The 17,877-nt window shown below is 41.5% G+C and overlaps 1 protein-coding gene across 2 annotated transcripts in view; it reads left to right on the top strand.

Annotated features, from left to right (window-relative positions):
* The first annotated feature begins 830 nt into the window (after positions 1-830).
* FAM50B (family with sequence similarity 50 member B) overlaps positions 831-17,877 on the top strand; it is a 40,006-nt gene continuing 22,959 nt past the window's right edge. The window contains exon 1 of one of the 2 annotated variants that reach the window (XM_058432651.1): positions 831-947. The gene's annotated coding sequence lies outside the window, so the exon portion shown is untranslated. The remainder of the gene's footprint in view (positions 948-17,877) is intronic. The other variant, XR_009211403.1, reaches the window with a different exon arrangement.

The following is a 17,877-nucleotide window of genomic DNA, read 5'->3' on the forward strand; positions in this document are numbered from 1 at the left end:
GACTTCTTACATGATGAGTCAGGACACCAAAGATGAGTATTCCAGGGACCAAAGCCATAGCCACATCACCTTTTGTGATCTTGCATTCTGTTGGTTACAACCAAGTCACAATCCCACCCAGATTCAAGAGAAGGAGAGGTAGACCCACCTCTCAATGTGGGGAGTATCAAAGCATTTGGGGGGGGCCATGTGTTAACTATCACACAGGTTAAAATATTGCCAGCCATCATAGTGTTGGGATGGCTTCCAGGAATAGATCTAATGGCAATTCAAAGAGCATTTCAAGGATATTTGAAATTCCTTGAAATTTTATAGTTACACATGAAAGAAACTTAGTAAAGGTTTTCCTCGTATTTGACAAAAATTCTAAAATTTATGTCACTACCAGTCATGCATTGTTTTAGTCATGAATTTTCAAAGCTGAAACTTTTCTGAAACATTAACAATAAAAATTGTTTTTCATCAGCCATGCTGTAGGAAAGACTGACTTCTATCTTTCTACTCTCTGTAGAAAATGTCACTAAGGTGTTACCATATGGAGAGGTGATGAGGAGTGTGCTGCCCAAAAAGTGGTGTTTCAGGCTCTTGTATAATCACATGAACATCTTTAATAAGATTCTGGATACAAGAATTTAAAGTAGTAGTTAGTCTCAAAAAAAAAAAAAATAACCAACATGGGCAAGAGCAGTTCAGGAAAACTTCATGGAAGATGAAAGAAATGGAATTTCAGTAGAGCGAATAGAGGCTGGGGGCAGGACTGAGTCAACTGGTCAACCCATATTGGCAGTTACACCTGATATCAGTTCTGATTGGCTCAGTCTCCACCCTCATTGGTTAGTGCCTGCCATAGCAGTTGGTAAATGTTTTGCATATCATCCCTGCCTGTTAGAGTGAACAATATTAGCAAAGGCACTGAGAAGGAATAATCTTGGCCTGTTTATCAAACGGTAAGGAAATTAGACTGGCTTGAGTCCAGCTGGGGCAGTTGCGGGAAGTACAGCTGTTTGATTAGAGTAAAGCCAATTGTGAAGCATGTTGAATGTCAAGCCAAGGAATTCGTACATATTCCTGGAAGCAGTGGGGAGTAATGAACCTTTCGGTAAATAATAACAACTTTTAAAATTTTATTTTAGAAAGACTACTGCAGTAGTTGAATGAGGAGAAACTAGGAATATCTTTTTAGAAGGTGGTTGTAATATTCCAAGTAAGAATGATCACACATGAACTAAGAAAAGAGGAATTTGGGCTTGTGTGTGTATCACTTCCTTAACTCGAGTTTTGTATTATTAGATTATAATAGATCACGTATGGAAGACCTCTCATGCCCCACTTAAAATGTTCTCGTCCCCGCTCCTTCCAGCCACTGCTACAGTGAACAGTTTATCCAACCAGCTTTACGCAGCAGCACGCTGAGAATGCCTCTTCTCACTGCCTGTCCCTGGCTTCTCAGGTGCAGTGGCTGGCTGGGGTGTCCCAGGCAACCCACGGGACACTCATACCCCTAAAAAATGTGGGGTAACAACATCCTGTGAAGGAACCATCTTCCATTGGAGATAGGAGCTCTTGAATCAATGCTTCCCCTGTTCTCCCCACCCCACAGTTCTGAGATACACTCCAGAGACACACTTCTTTGGGGGAACCTAGGCTAAGAGAGAACAGGATCCTCTAATTCTTTGGTGCCGCCATAGTGGAAACTCACATGCTGTTCTGCCCACAGCGGGAGCATCACATCTTCATGACTCACCCTTAGGTTGAATAGCTAGTATCTCCTTTGACCTTTTTAATTTTTTTTTTTTTAATCTGAGACAAAGTCTCGCTCTGTCTCACCCAGGCTGGAGTACAGTGGTGCACGATCTCGGCTCACTGCAGCCTCTGCCTCCCAGGTTCAAGCGATTCTCCTGTCTCAGCCCCCAAGTAGCTGGGACTACAGGCATGTGCCACCACACCCGGCTAATTTTGTATTTTTAGTAGAGACGAGGTTTCACCATGTTGGCGAGGCTGGTCTTGAACTCCTGACCTCAGGTGATTCACCCACCTTGGCCTCCCAAAGTGCTGGGATTACAGGCATGAGCCACTGCACCTGACAACATTTTTAATTTTTAAAAACAAGTTTGTAGAACTGAATCAGTCCCATATACTCAGCAGTAGTTTCAAGCCTGTAGGTGGTAATTTAGGATACTGGAAAGAGCCGAGAATTTAGAATCATAAGATCTAGATTTGAGCCTCGCTACCAACTAGATGAGTGACCAAGGGCAAGACATACACCTCTTGGAGCCTTCAGTATCCTCGTCTGTAAGATAGGTGTAGCTACTGATCTTCACAGTGTTCTTGTATCAAGCAGGACCGTGCGTGTGTGGTGAGCATTTGCTAATTTCAGCGCTCAGCTTCCATTTTCCCTTCCTCTTGGTTATGTGATCCCAGTTTTTGTTTGGATGGCTATCACCTTTCCCCAGTGCATCCTGTGTTTTACCACCATTCTCCCCTCTACCCCCAGCTTTAGCGTAGGCCCTAAATAAAATATTTTTAATCTAAAGGGACTATTCATCATTTCCCTGGCTATGATGATTTTAAAAAGCAAGAAGAAATTTACTGGCAGATCTGATCACCCTTCTGAGAGAGCAATCAAGTAAGACAGCATGTAGCCCCTGGAAATTGCTGGAAATCATCATGTGGCCCTAAGGAGTGCCAGCCTAACAATGAAGCAGAAAGAGGGATGGTGAAATTACTGAACTTTTGAGTCAAGTCACATCCAAAGCCCATGTGACCTCTGATCTTTTCAGATAAATGAGTTATTAAATATTTTATTTAAACCAATGTAAGTCAGGTTTTCTCTTATCAGGGACAGACTCTTAACTGATAGAGTATACAAGCAAGCTTTGTAACTTGCAAATGAGTATAAAACATTTTTAAAATTATTTTTCCACGATGAATTAGCAAGAATACCTATGACCCATGGGGCAGGTTGAGAAAAATTTCTTAGCTTTTTTTTGAATTTAGTACTCTATTTTGGAAAAAATTGGTACCGACTGACAATATGTTCAGAACTAGAGCCCAACAAGAATAACTGCATACGTAAAAAGAAACAGGCATTTTAAAACCTATAAAACTGAGTTGTGTGTGACACTGAGTGAGAATATGATATATTCTTATAGTCAAATATGTATGAAATTCATATATGTATAAAATTCACAAGTCATAAAAGTAAAGACTGTCAGATTTGGCTACATAAAAATAAAAATACAAAAATACAAAAAATACAAAAACTGGTATATGGCAAAAAAAAAAAAAGAAAGAAAGAAAAGAAAAAAGAATTAAAATGTAAGTAACGGAGAGGGAAATTTTTGGAGCTTATACGAAAGATCAGTTGATAGTCTCAATATACAGAAAGTTCTTATAAATCAGTAAGAAAACAATTGGTAAAAGATTTGATCATACAATTTGAAGAACATATTAAAAGATGCTAAAGTTAAAATCAAAGTCAAGGGCTATCAGGTTTAAAAAGGTTACTAATAATTATATACATTAAGTTCTAGGCACTCTAAGAATTATCTCACAGAGATGCATATATAAGAATGATCATTATAGAGTTTAAAAAAAACGTATGTTTAACAATAAAAAACTGGTAAAATATATTTTGATATAGTCTTATATTGAAATATATGTTGGAACCATTAAAAAAGATCAGATAGGCCTTTTAGTGTTACCATGGAAAGAAATATGCTATATTGTTTGAGGATATTAAACAACATAGAGAATGATCCCATTTGTATTAAAACATACATTAACATATGCATTAAAAGTCTGAAGGTAAATGCCAACAATAATGATTATCCTTCAGGTATAGAATTGCATAGAGGCCGTTTTATGTAAAGCTTTCACAAAATTCAAGCAGTACAAAAATATTTTTATTTTAAAATAAATAGGTGAGCAGATACCAGAGAGAAATTCAGGTTGGGTAATCTGTGGCCCCTTGATGGTAGAATGTGTTCCTCTTGTCCTGGGTTTCTGCATGTCAGTGAAGTGCCCAGCAGGTGACAGTCCTGTTGTGTTAGGGAAGAGTGGAAAGAAGGAGGAGGAGGAGCATGAGAGAAGAAAATATTTTCCCCAACCAGGAAACTAGAAATGGAGAAATTTCACAGGGAGCTTCAGGGGAGCGTAAGGGGTTGCATTTCTAGCATTCACTGTCCTAGAGTTGGCTCCTTGAAGCCTGTGCAGTTGCCATTGCTGTTTTGCCAGGTTCTGTCTGTAAGTCCCAGTGACAGCCTCCTTCCCCACTATTGCCCAACCCAGGGTTTCTTGTAACTGATCTCATCCCTCCTCTGCCCTTTGGACTTGACTTTGGACTAAGTTGACAACACATCAGCCAGCCCCATTACAAACAGCTGAAGTCTGATGTGATCCATGAGTTAGGGCCTTTGCTGAGCTGGCATCTCTCCACTTCCACCCCCGCCACAAGAAACTGGGGTTTGGAGTCTCTAGATAAGTCACAGGAGGAACGACACAAACAAGCTTTGGGCTCCCTTGTTTCACGTCCTGTGATCAACTTAGATGAGTCATGAGAAAGTTCTCTTGGTTGAATCCTAGCCTTGCACAACTCAAAAGGATCAGAAATTCTCAGCGTGTAATTTTTCAGATAAAAAATGAAGCTTAGAAAACTTACTTAACTTCCTCTAAGCCCATAACAAATTTGCAGTAATGCCAACATTAGAACCCAATTCTTCCGTCACTGTGGACTCCCGACCTCACGCGGGACTGTTCCCACTCTGCATGCCATGTCTTTGGCTGCCGCATTTCCAGCTGCAGGATTCCGGAGCTTCAGGGATGTGTGAAGAGTGAACTTTGATGCCTTCACTCAAAATACAGAATTGAAAGTGAAAATGTAGCACTGAATGCTTTTAGTGTAATGCCTAGTGTTGTCAGTGTCAGTAGTATCACAGTGTCATATTATCAATGTGATATTTGTTCCTTCATCTATTCATTCATTCATCAAACATTTCTGAGCATGTACATCATGCCAGACCCTGCAGCAGAAAAAAATACAACCACACAGCGGTAGCAAAGGGGCCATATAACCCAGCAATAATTTTAAGCCTTACATCCTTATTCAGTCAGTCTGGTCCTGTCCCCCAGACCCCTGGCCTTTGGTCTTGGCAATCCTTGTATAGAGAATTGCTGTATCATTGCAAAATACTCAGTTTACTGAAGACCCTCTAGCAATATTCAGTTGCAATCAACTCTTGTAGGCAAACCCTGTGAATATGGTAGCTGTGTATGGTGATTGCACGGATGATCTCAAGGATAAAATGCAGGAAGCTTTCACCTTTTACATTTCATCTGCCCCTGGAATCTCAGTATCCTTAGCATCACTCACAGTAAGTTCTTCCAGGGAAAACAGTATGCACCATCTAGCAGACACCAAGACCCAATCTTAATACCTAGAACAATTATAGATAATCCCACTGGCTCAGTCAAGATTCAGCAAGTTAATTCTGGTTACAAAGAAAACATGGCTGTGTGTTAGTAGACTCTCAAACTATTACATCTTAGGAACAGTGTGTCTGAAAATGGACTTTCTTTGTATCAGAATGGCCATCTGTACATGTTTTGAGGAAGCATTTGGGGAAGCCCCAAGGCACAATGCCATTGGTGTCAAGATCACTGACACCATTGACAGCCAGTTATATGGCACATGTGGCCCAAAATGTGCCAAGGAGCCTGAGTCTACTGAAGGACACTATGTATTGAAGCCAACGAGAGAGGGAGGCATGCTACAGTCCCTGAGATCACCTTCAGCACTCTGAAGGGTAATAATCCTCTGCCTCCACCATAGATTCGCATTATCAAGAGAAGATACAGGCTTCGTGCAGGCTTTTGGAAAATCTGGGTGACAGACTAGTCACTTAAAAAAAGAATGTTGAAGTCCAACATTTAGATGGAAGGAAAAGGATACTAAACCTCACATCTTATATAAAAATTAACTCAAACTGGACCACAGATCTAAATGGAAAATGTAAACTATAAAACTTTTGGAAGAAATCATCAGAGAAAATGTTTGTGGCCTTGGTTTAGGCAAAGAATTCCTACATAAGATATCAAAAGCATGATCCATAAATGAGCAACTGATAAAATGAAGTTCATCAAAATTAAAAATTTTACTCTGCAAAAGACAAGAGAATAAAAAGAGAAGTTAGATTGGTAGGAATTGTTACAAATCACATGCTTGATGAAAGACTTGTACTCAGAATACAATACAAACTCTCAAAACTCAATAGTAAGAGAATAACCCAATTAGAAAATGAACAAAAGATCTGAACAGACATTTTACTAAAGAAGATGTATGATGGCAAGTAAGCATGTGAAAAAATGCTCAACATCATTTGCCACTTGGTAAATGCAAATTAAAACCACAATGAGATGCCACTACATACCTGTTAAGTAGAATGCCAAAATATAAAAAAATAAAAACCCATAATATCCAACGTCTTAGCCCATTTTATGTTGCCATAATAAATACCAGAGACTGGGTAATTTATAAAGAAAAGAAATTTATTTCTTACAATTCTGGAGGATGGGAAGTCCAAGAGCATGGCACTGGCATCTGGTGAGGGCCTTCGTGCTGCATCACAAGATGGCAGAAGACATCATAGATAGAGGGGCCCACAAGAGAGAGCTCAACTGGCTTTTATAACAGACCCTCCCTTGTGATAACTAACCAACTCCCATGATAACCCATTAATCCATTAGCCCATTAATCAATTAATCCATGAAATGATTAATCCATTCATGACAGCAGAGCCCTCATGACCCAATCACTTCTCAAAGGTTCCACCTCTCAACATTGCCACACTGGGGACCAAGTTTCCAACACATGAACTTTTAGAGGACTTTAAAACCATAGCACTAAGTGCTGACAAGAATGCAGATCAACTGGAACTCTCATATACTTCTGAGAATGACAACTGATACAGTCCCTGTAGAAAACAGTTTAGTAGATTTTACTAAGTTAAACAAAGACTTACCATATAACCTAGCAGTCCTATGCATAGGTATAGAAATAAAAACAAGCTGGACTGGGCCTGGTAGCCAATGCCTATAATAACAGCACTTTGGGAGGCCAAGGCAGGAGGATTACTTCAGGCCAGGAGTTTGAGGTTGCAGTGAGCTATGATTGCACCACTCCCCTCCAGCCTGGGCAATAGAGCAAGACCCCATCTTTTTTAAGAAAACTAAAAAAAAAAAGAAAAACTGGAAAGAATGTCCTTCAAGAAGTTAGGGAATAAACTGTGGTGCTTCCATACAATCGAATACTCCTCAGCAACAAAAAGGAATGAACTGGCCGGGCGTGGTGGCTCACTCCTGTAATCCCAGCACTTTGGGAGGCCAAGGCGGGCAGATCACCTGAGGTCAGGAGTTTCAGACTAGCTGGACAACATGGTGAAACTGTACTAAAAATATAAAAATGGGCCAGGCACGGTGGCTCACACCTGTAATCCCAGCACTTTGGGAGGCCAAGGCAGGCAGATCATGAGGTCAGGAGATCAAGACCATCCTGGTCAATATGGTGAAACCCTGTCTCTACTAAAATACAAAAAATTAGCAGGCATGGTGGTGGGTGCCTGTAATCCCAGCTACTTGGGAGGCTGAGGCACAAGAATTGCTTGAACCTGGGAGACAGAGGTTGTAGTGAGCTGAGATCACACCACTGCACTCCAGCCTGGGTGACAGAGCAAGACTCCATCTCAAAAAAAAAAAAAAAAAAAAAAGGAATGAAGGAATGAACTACTGATACATGCAACAGCATGGATGACAATCAAATGCATTATACTGGAGTGAAATAACTGACTTAAAATTTACGTATTGTATGATTCCATGATGTGACATTCTGGAAAAGGCAAAAAATATAGGTATGCATCAGAGTCAGTTTGTGTTGCTATAAATACCTGAGATCAGGTGATTTATAAAGAAAAGGGGTCTATTTGGTTCACAGTTCCACAAGCTGTATAAGAAGCATGGCACGAGCATCTGCTTCTGGGGAAGCCTCAGGCTGCTTCCACTCAAGCAGAAGGCAAAAGGGAGCTGGTATGTGCAGAGGTCACATGGTGAGGGGGGATGCAAAAGGAGAGAGGGGGAGCTGCCAGCCTCTTTTTAACAACCAACTTTCTCAGAAGCTAACAGATCAAGAGCTCACTCACCTCCTCCCCCAGGAAGAACATTCATCTATTCATGATGGATCCACCCCCACAGCCCAAACATCTCCCACTAGGTTCCTCCTCCCACATTGGGATCCAATGTCAACATGATGTTTGGAGGGTCAAATATCCAAACTATAGCGGTGTGGAAAGTGGATCAGTGGTTGCCAGGGGTAGCGATGGGGAAAGAGTGTGACTCAAAGGGATAATACAAGGAGTTTTCTGGGATGGCAGAACCATTCTGTTCCAGCTTGCAGTGGGAATCACATGATTTTGTGTGTGTCAAAACTCATAGAACTGTATACCAAAAACATTGCTATATTTTGCTATATTTCAATTTTGTTAAAATATTCTGTGAAGAGTATTTCATGGCAAGACTTCAGCAATACCTCACATATACTCCCATAGGAGAGCAACAGCAGTCATCAATAAATCATCCTCCCTCCCTCCCATACCCCAGGTTAAACTATTAATATCAACCAAGACACTGGAACGTGCTAGCCAGGAAGTCATATGTCAAGAGTTTCTTCTGAATAAACGGCAACACAACAAAAACATAGGGCTGGGAGCGGTGGCTCAAGCCTGTAATCCCTGCACTTTGGGATGCCAAGGTGGGTGGATCAGGAGTTTGAGACCATTTGAGACCAGCCTGGCCAACATGATGAAACCCCATCTTTTTTTTTTTTTTTTTTTTTTTGAGGCGGAGTCTTGCTCTGTCACCCAGGCTGGAATGCAGTGGCCAACATGATGAAAGCACATATTTATGTTTTTTTTATTTTATTTTATTTTTGAGATGGAGTCTTACTCTGTCGCCCAGGCTGGAGTGCAGTGGCGCTATCTCAGCTCACTGTAACCTCTGCCTCCTGAGTTCATGCCATTCTCCTGCCTTAGCCACCTGAGTAGCTGGGACTACAGGTGCCCACCACCAGGCCCAGCTAATTTTTTTGTATTTTTTAGTAGAGACAGGGTTTCACCGTGTTAGCCAGGGTGGTCTCGATCTCCTGACCTCATGATCCGCCTGCCTCAGCCTCCCAAAGTGCCGGGATTACGGGCCTCAGCCACCGCGACTGGCCAAAACCCCGTCTTTATTAAAAATACAAAAAATTAGCTGGGCATGGTGGGGGGTGCCTGTAATCCCAGCTACCCGGGAGACTGAAGCAGGAAAATCGCTCGAACCCGAGAGGCGGAGGTTGCAGTGAGCCGAGATCGCGCCACTGCACTCCAGCCTGGGCAACAAGAGTAAATCTCCTTCTCAAAAAAAAAAACAACAACAACAACATAGCATATAGCCAGGGCTGTGGAGTCGCGGCATGTAACAGTCATAGAGTCCAGGATCTAACCAGCTGGTGTGTTGCACCTGCCCCGCTTCCAACGAACGGAGCCGAGCACCACTCAAAGGCCGGAACATGTTCTTTGGACCTTAGCAGGCAGAATGCCCCACGCTGGAGCATCAGCAGATGAGCTCACAGGGTGCAGTGGGTGCTTCTGAAGCTCGGGTTAACTGGAATAAAGAACGGATTTTCTGCCATGTGTGCCCTGAACAGCACCTTTGAAATCAAAGTGAAAGATGAGCATGATTTAGACCTTGCCAAAAATTACAGGTGTCCAGGCATTTGTCAATACTTACACAACAATATACCAAAAACAGCAAATGATGCTGCTGTATGTACATTTAAAAATAAATGAAAAAAAGCGTTAGGGTAAAGCCTAGCTCAAAGTGTAACTAGGGATAAATGTTAAGCAACCAGCTCATGTCTTTTTATTTATTTGGCCCCACATTAAAGCAATGAATGGCAAGAATATATACCACGAAGTTGTTTCTTCTTTTATTTCTTACCACAATCAATGGTGCTTCTAACAGAAAATACAAGTCTGCACATAGTTAAAAGATGGAGGGGGTGGGCCGTAGGTCCAACCTGTTAGGAGCCGCAACAGGAGTTGTCCTGTTTATACATTGCACAACTGTCCTGTCACTGGGGCAGTATCTTCCATATTTACAAGCTGTTTAAAGAATAAACCCTAACAGTGGTGAGCCAAGTAAAATACAGACTGGCAACCACAGATGATAACGCAACTCCCCTGGGGCTGGCGAGTCCCTGGAGGATCACGATAGCTCTGGGAAAATTATTAAGTGGTCTGGTTTTCCATGAAGCTGGGGGTGTGAATGGGTTTATCAAAAGCTCCAGGGTGCTCCAGGGTGGTGGTTCCCTGGGCAGGTAGTCACAGTCACAGGGGAGACCTTAGGGTGTGTTCTCTACAAAAGGGCTGAAAGTGAAGGGAACAAATGTACATAGAGTCAAACAGCACATTCTATCTCTGTTTATTGTTATAATGTTGTCAGAGACAACATAAATAACTGATGAACATATTAACACCATAAATGAGATAACAGGCAGCACCTCTCTGATTTGTTTTGTCTTCAGGGTTCCCCAAGAGTGCTTGGTCCTTCACTTGCTTACCCAAAGTCAATGCTAGATTCAGGTATTTTCTGAAGCACTTTCCTATGTTAGAATTTCAATTCCTTAACTTATTAGATAATTGTTCATCATCCGCTTCAAGTGCCAAGAAGTTATCTCAGGGTGGCCTCCCTCTACCAGTCTCATTATCCAGGAATCCTGCAGCAGTCATCCTGGAAAGCAGTTCCAGGAACAGCCTTGCCTGCTGCAAGCCCAGCTGTCCCTCGGCCTGCTGGCTTCTGTGACACTCGTGATGATGTTCTGCCAGGTGCTCAGTGTTGGCTGTGAGCCGTGTGCACTGTGGCCATCCCTGAGCCCAGTCAAAGGTCCAGCAGAGCAGCAGCTGCTGCCCCAGCAGAGGAGCGCTTCACCCAGGATCACTCCAAGTTGGGAGGAAAATAAAAGTTTCAAGGCAATCATCGATCCCACCATTGTTCCCCTCCCAGGACCTGAACCACCTGCTTTCAGTTTGACGAAGGAAGAAGAGCACAGAGGTGTTTAGATACCAATCATCTTTGCTAAGGACAGTATTGAAAACAAGAGGAGGGGACTGCCAGAGAGCCAGCGTTGGCTTCAACACACATTTTTCAATTGCCTCCATGGGCTGCAGCTGTGAAATGTAGTGTGAGAAGCCACATCCGTAGCACTTTCCAAAAAAAGAAGGGTCCTGGAAAAACTGGCCAGTGTCATACTGTAATGCTTTCTACATGTTTCCACATAAAACAACACTTTCATCTTCTATGTTCCTTTAAGAGGACAGTGGGAGGGGGGACATTCCTGATACATTTAGTACATGTGCTATTCTAGGCAGGCTTCTGACTTTTTCTCAGACCCTTTTCTATGCAGGCATGAACTCCTAGCCACTCTCCTCAGCCCCTGCCTTCTGTCATGCCCCTCTTTTCCCTGGTAAAAATTCTAAAAGCTATCCCTCAGATGATACTTTGCCACTTCAAAACAAACGATGTACCACCCTTTGAAAGAGCACCAGAGCTTCTCTCCGTATCTGCCCTTCTCCTAGAAGATGCCTGTGGGATACTAGCTACCTTCACCCGGCTGTAGTAAGCCCCGTACTGGTGAAAACACCCCATAATTTTATCTTTGAGAAAATTGTAAAAGACATAAAAGCATACTATGAAAATAACATTTGCCGTAAGTTTCTAAAAAATACTTTTCATTAAGTGAAGGACTCTAGTTCGCAATTAATATTTTCTCTGCAGGGATTGAGATGTTATCAGCGTGGTAAGTTACACACACACAGAGTCTAGTGTTGCGCTACCTTTGAGAAAGGCCTATTTTGTCCGTTTTCATGTATGTATTCATAAACTGCTGAATTCCATTTGTTAATATTTTGTTTGGGCATTTTGCCGTTCTATTTATAATTAGGATTGGCGTGTACTGTAATTTCTTGCATTTTTCCTATCTGGCTTAGAAATTGACAACATCCATAAATACCCTCTTCTTCAGATGACCTGGCCAGACATTTCAATCTATCATAAGAAAAATTAAATCTTCATCCACCAAAACAAAAAGTCAGTAGACAAAATTTAAAATTGATTAGTCACAAAATAGCAATGTAAGAATTATTAGAAAATAAGGAGGTAAATACCAGAAGAAGCAACTGAAAGGACTGGAGGTGGTTGCCTCCAGGGAAGAGAAAAATAGACAGGAAACTGCTTGCTTTTTTGTTTGTGAAAATAACCCTTTCAGGATTACTTTTCTTTTTAAACCAAGAATATAAAACCATGTTCCATTCTTTTAAACCATTTTATCAAACATGTATTACTTTGATACAAATGAAAGAAAAAAATGAGGTCTTACAGCTCAGAGACATTTATGGTGCAGAATTTATTTTCAAATTGTGACATCTCTTAGGTTTCATTTCTCTCTCCCGTGGTGTGCATTTTTCACCTCAGGGAACACATATAGAAGTCATAGGTTTCTTGTTCAAGCTTTTCCCTTCTAGAATATTTTGTACTTCCCTGTCTCTGAACACGTGAGGGTTCTTCCCCTTACCCCTACCTGATTGCATGCCAAAATATTGGCTTTCCACCAAGCACAGATTGGAAGACATTTTTAAACCCTTTATTAGAAAGTATGCAATAATATTATTTAGATATCCTTTGAAGGACTTCTGGTCTGGTGGCGGAATTCTGAATTCATGCACTAGTTCTTTTTTGGCACCTGGTTGATGTGAGGTGTTGTGGCTTTGCTTTGACAACTGGTTCAGGATACCGTGGTGGTGTTGGAGGGATCATTGAGTGGAGACGCTATCGGGGCACACCCTACACCCAGGCCAGGCCCACCATCAGCTGTTTCATTTCAAGGCTGACTCTGGAGAGGACAGTATATCTGCCACTTGTAGGATAATCCGTTTAAAATAGAATTCAGATTGGTGGAAAGTAACATGAAAACCGATCATGACAAAAGGTGTTATTTGGGAGAGTCTGTTATTGTTGCTTGTATTGAAAACTAAGTTCTTTTTCTCCTGTTAAAATAGTTTTAGTTTTGCGAGATTTTTAAAACACTGATGCTGTTTGCATATTTTACTTTGTGACTAAGCCTGGAGGAGGGCACATTTTTTTCTAAATTAGTTTGTGTATTTAATCGGCATTTCTGAGTCACTAGAACAGAATGCTGCTCCCTCCCGTCTGTTGTATTATTGCTATTGATACTTTTATTTATTTATTTATTACAATAGAATGTACCACATTTATTTAAATCAATGACTATGATGATTATATAAAAACAAGAAGAATACCAGGCGCGGTGGCTCACGCCTGTAATCCCAGCACTTTGGGAGGCCGAGGAAGACAGATCACCTGAGGTCAGGAGTTTGAGACCAGCCTGACCAACATGGCGAAACCCCATCTCTACTAAAATACAAAAATTAGCTGGGCATGGTGGTGGGTGCCTGTAATCCCAACTACTTGGGAGGCTGAGGCAGGAGAATCACTTGAACCCGGGAGGCAGAGGTTGCAGTGAGCCGAGATCATGCCATTGCACTACTCCAGCCTGGTAGACAGAGCGAGACTCCGTCTCAAAAAAAAAAAAAAAAAAAATACTTAAATGGAAAAAAAGTCATCAAATGGGATGCAAAGTTTGATTAAAATTGCTAAATATATACAGATCTATGTGCACATAAAATATTGGAACGGAACTCGCAAACATTAATAGTTATGTTACTTATGTGTTCATGTTGAGTGAACTTTATTTACATTTCTTTTCAAACTTTTCTGTAATATGCCTGTTTCCTCCTTTATGACAAAACCTATTGGAAAAACAAACCACAATGTCTGAATCAGGGAAGAATAACTAGAACAATCATTCTCTTTTGTTCTATTTATTCTTCTTTCTTAAAGTTTCACCATTTGTGTGGGCCCAGGTCCTCAGCCTCATTTTGTTGATAAAATTTAAGAGCTTAAAGCAGTAGCTTTTAGTTTGGTGGGTACTTTTCACTGAGAATTAAGGCTGAAAGAGGAAGTTACCATCTTGGAACTTAGGGGAAAATTCTAAAGAACAGTATATCAGACTTGTAGGATACATCTCCTTCTTTCTAGTTGTTTTTCTTGTTAAACTTTTCTGAGAATTTGAGGCTCAACCTTTTAATTCTGGGAGCTGGCTATAGTATTTGGAGGCCGTGACTGAGTTCAGGAGGTGGATGCTGGATAATGGGAGGGTGGACGATAAAGTTTAGGGATGATATTGACATTCAAGTTCTGATTCGATTAGAGGAAGAGTGAATATAGTATTTGTGGCCAAACCGTAGTCGATTGAATTAAAGTTTAGTAGGTTGGATCATTTAACTGAAAAAAAAAAGAGGTGGAGAGGCTATCTTATTTATGTTAAGTGTAATAAAGGTAATTATACGGGAAACCTGAGAGAGGAGACTATTGGTAACTTTGTCCATCTGTGGGTGGTGATGGTGATGGTGGGTGCTCGAGGCTTCCTTTTGGAGATGACATTTGTGCTCATCTTCAGGGATAGCACAGCGAAGGGCAGGACTTTCTAGAAAGAGTATGTCCAAAGGTAACAGTTATGAAAGGGCAACTTTTTTTTTAGATGAAGTCTTGCTGGGTCACCAGGCTGGAGTACAGTGGCGCGATCTTGGCTCACTGCAACCTCCGCCTCCTGGGTTGAAGCAATTCTCCTGCCTCAGCCTCCCGAGTAGCTGGGACTACAAGGCATGCACCAGCACTCCCACCTAATTTTTTTTTTCCACCATGTTGGCCAGGATGGTCTCGATCTCTTGACCTCGTGATCCACCCGCCTCGGCCTCCCAAAGTGCTGGGATTACAGGCGTGAGCCACTGCACCTGGCCTGAAATGGCATCTTCTATTCAGGTGCAGTGAAAAAGCTGGGTGAGTGCCGCATGGGTCCACCTATTAGAGAGCTTAGAGGACAAACAGAGATTCTGATGTGGCTCTTACAAGGGAAGTTGGAGTTTTTCAAGTAGGAGAGTAATGTTATCAGATTCATTTTTTATGAAGATCTCTGAGGATACTGTATAGAAGTTAGACAAGAGCAAGAATACAGGCATACCTTGGAGATACTGTGGGTTCAGTTCCAGACCACCACAAAGACAGTCACACAAATTTTTTAATTTTCTAGTGCATATAAAAGTTATGTTTATACTATACTATAGTCTAGTAAGCGTGTAGTAGCATTTTGTCTAAGAAAATAATGTGCATAATTTCATTAAAAATACCTAATTGCTAAATAATGCTAATGATCCTCTGAGCATTCAGTGAGCTGTGCTCTATCTGCTGGAGGAGGCTCTTGCCTCAGTGTTGTTAGCTGCTGACTGATCAGGGTGGTGGTTGCCAAAGGCTGGGCCTGTGGCAGTTTCTTAAATCAATATTGAGTTTGCCACATTGATTGATTCTTCCTTTCATGAAAGATTTCTTTGTAACATGTAATGCTGTTTGAATCAACTTCTTCCAAACTTCTGTTAATGTTGATATTTTACCTCCTCCCAAAAACTGTGAATGTCCTTCATGGCACCTACAGTGGTGAATGCCTTCCAGAAAAATTTCAATTTACTTTGCCCAGGTTCATCAGAGAAATCATTATCTACAGCAGCTATAACCTTTGGAAATGTATTTCTTAAATAACAAGACTTAAAAGTCAAAATTACTCCTTGATCCGTGAGTTGCAGAATGGATGTTGTGTTAGCGAGCATGAAATCAACTTTAATCTCCTTGAGCATCTCCATCAAGCTCTTAGGTGACCAAGTGCATTGTTAATGAGTAGTAATATCTTGAAAGGAATCATCAGAGCAGTAAGTCTCAACACTGGGCTTAAAAATATTCAGTAAACCACGCTGTAAACAGATGTGCTGTCCTCCAGGCTTTGTTGTTCCATTTACAGAGCACAGGCACAGTAGACTTAGCATAATTCTTAAGGGCGCTAAGATTTTCAGAATGGTAAATAAGCATTGGCTTCAACTGAAAGTCTCCAGCTACACTAGCCCCTAGCAAGAGAGTCAACCTGTCCTTTGAAGCTATGAAGCCAGGCATTGACTTCTCCTCTCTAGATATAAAAGTCCTAAATGGCATCTTCTTCCAATAGAAGGCTATTTTGTCTACATTGAACATTTATTGTTTAGGGTAGCCTCCTTCATCAGTGCTCTTAGCTAGATCTTCTGGATAACTTGCTGCAGCTTCTCTATCACACTTGCTGCTTCACCTTGCACTTTATGTTATAGAGATGACTTCTTTCGTCAACCTCATGAACCAACCTCTGCTACCTGCAGACTTTTCTTCTCAAGCTTCCTCACCTCTCCCAGCTTCACAGAATTGAAGAGACTTAGGGCCTTGCCCTGGATTAGGCTTTGGTTTAAGGGAATGTTGTGGCTGGTTTGATCCTCTATCCAGACCACTAGAACTTTCTCCATATGAGCAATAAGGCTGTTTTGCTTTCTTATCATTCATATGTTTACCAGAAAAGTGCTTTTAGTTTCCTTCAAGATTTTTCCCTTTGCATTCACAACTTAGCTAACTGTCTGGCAAAAGAGGCCCAGCTTTTGGCCTATCCTGGCTTTTGACGTACCTTCCTCACTGAGCTGAATTATTTCTAGCCTTTGATTTAAAGTGAGAGACGTGTGACAATTCTTTTCACTGGAACACTTAGAGGCCATTGTAGGGTTATTAATTAGCCTAATTTCAATATTGTTGTGTCTCAGGGACTAGGGAAGACTGGGGACAGGAAGAGAGGTGAAGGAACAGCCAGTCAGTGGAGCAGCCAGAACATACATAACATTTATCAGTTAAATCAATAAATGTCTTTGTCTTCTATTGCACACTTCGGAGTGCCCCCAATTACGATAACCTCACAGAACGATGATCACAGATCACCATAGTAGACATCATAATGAAAAAGTCTGAAATATTGCAAGAATTACCAACATGTGACACAGGAACACGAAGTGAGCAAATGCTGTTGGAAAAATGGAGCCAGTAGGCGCTTGATGCTGCATTGCCACAAATCTTCAATTTGTAAAAACAAAAACAAAACACAGTATCCCAGAGCTCAATAAAATAAGATATTCTTGTATTCTGGTGATGGGGCAACAATGAGAAGGCTTTAAATTTTTAAAAAATGCTGATTTCCTAGATTAAGGCAAGTGATGGGGAATGGGAGAAAAAGGAAAGTGTGGAAGCCTCTTCTGTAACTGATTACATGTGGAGGAACGTCATTCCAGGAAAAGGCCTAGGTTTCTGGCTTGGACAATTTGATGAGTGCTCACACCCTGCTGTTCTCCTCTGGATATGTGGGTGCCATATGTAATTATCATATGATTCATGCTTCTTGGTAAGGTTATGCTCACAGGCACTGTTGCTCTTAGACGGGAGGGGGCTGAACCACAGTATATATTTCACAACCAGCTTTTCCAAACTCGGTCTCAGGAAGCACTGGTTTCAGCGAGTGTTGCCAGATCTCCTGCAGGGGAGAAACGGTCACGAAACATGAACTGGTCTGCCCTGCTCTTGGAGAGTTCCAGTGGAAACTGGCGTGTTAAAGGCTCACAGTAAAGACACCGCTATACTTTAACTCAGTTTCCCATGGTTATTAGCGCTTAGAACCCGGGGGGAAACTGCTGTATAGAAGAGGTCAAACCAGCTGAGTGCAGGTTTTGTCACGAAACTGGGGGGCGAGTAGGGTTCTATTATCAAAGAATGGTGGTTGTGTTGGGGCCATAAGAAAGAATTAGAAGCAGTGGTGCGCAGGTCATG

The sequence above is a fragment of the Hylobates moloch genome, unplaced genomic scaffold (assembly GCF_009828535.3).
Source record: "Hylobates moloch isolate HMO894 unplaced genomic scaffold, HMol_V3 SCAFFOLD_20, whole genome shotgun sequence".
Classification (NCBI taxonomy): Eukaryota; Metazoa; Chordata; class Mammalia; order Primates; family Hylobatidae; genus Hylobates; species Hylobates moloch.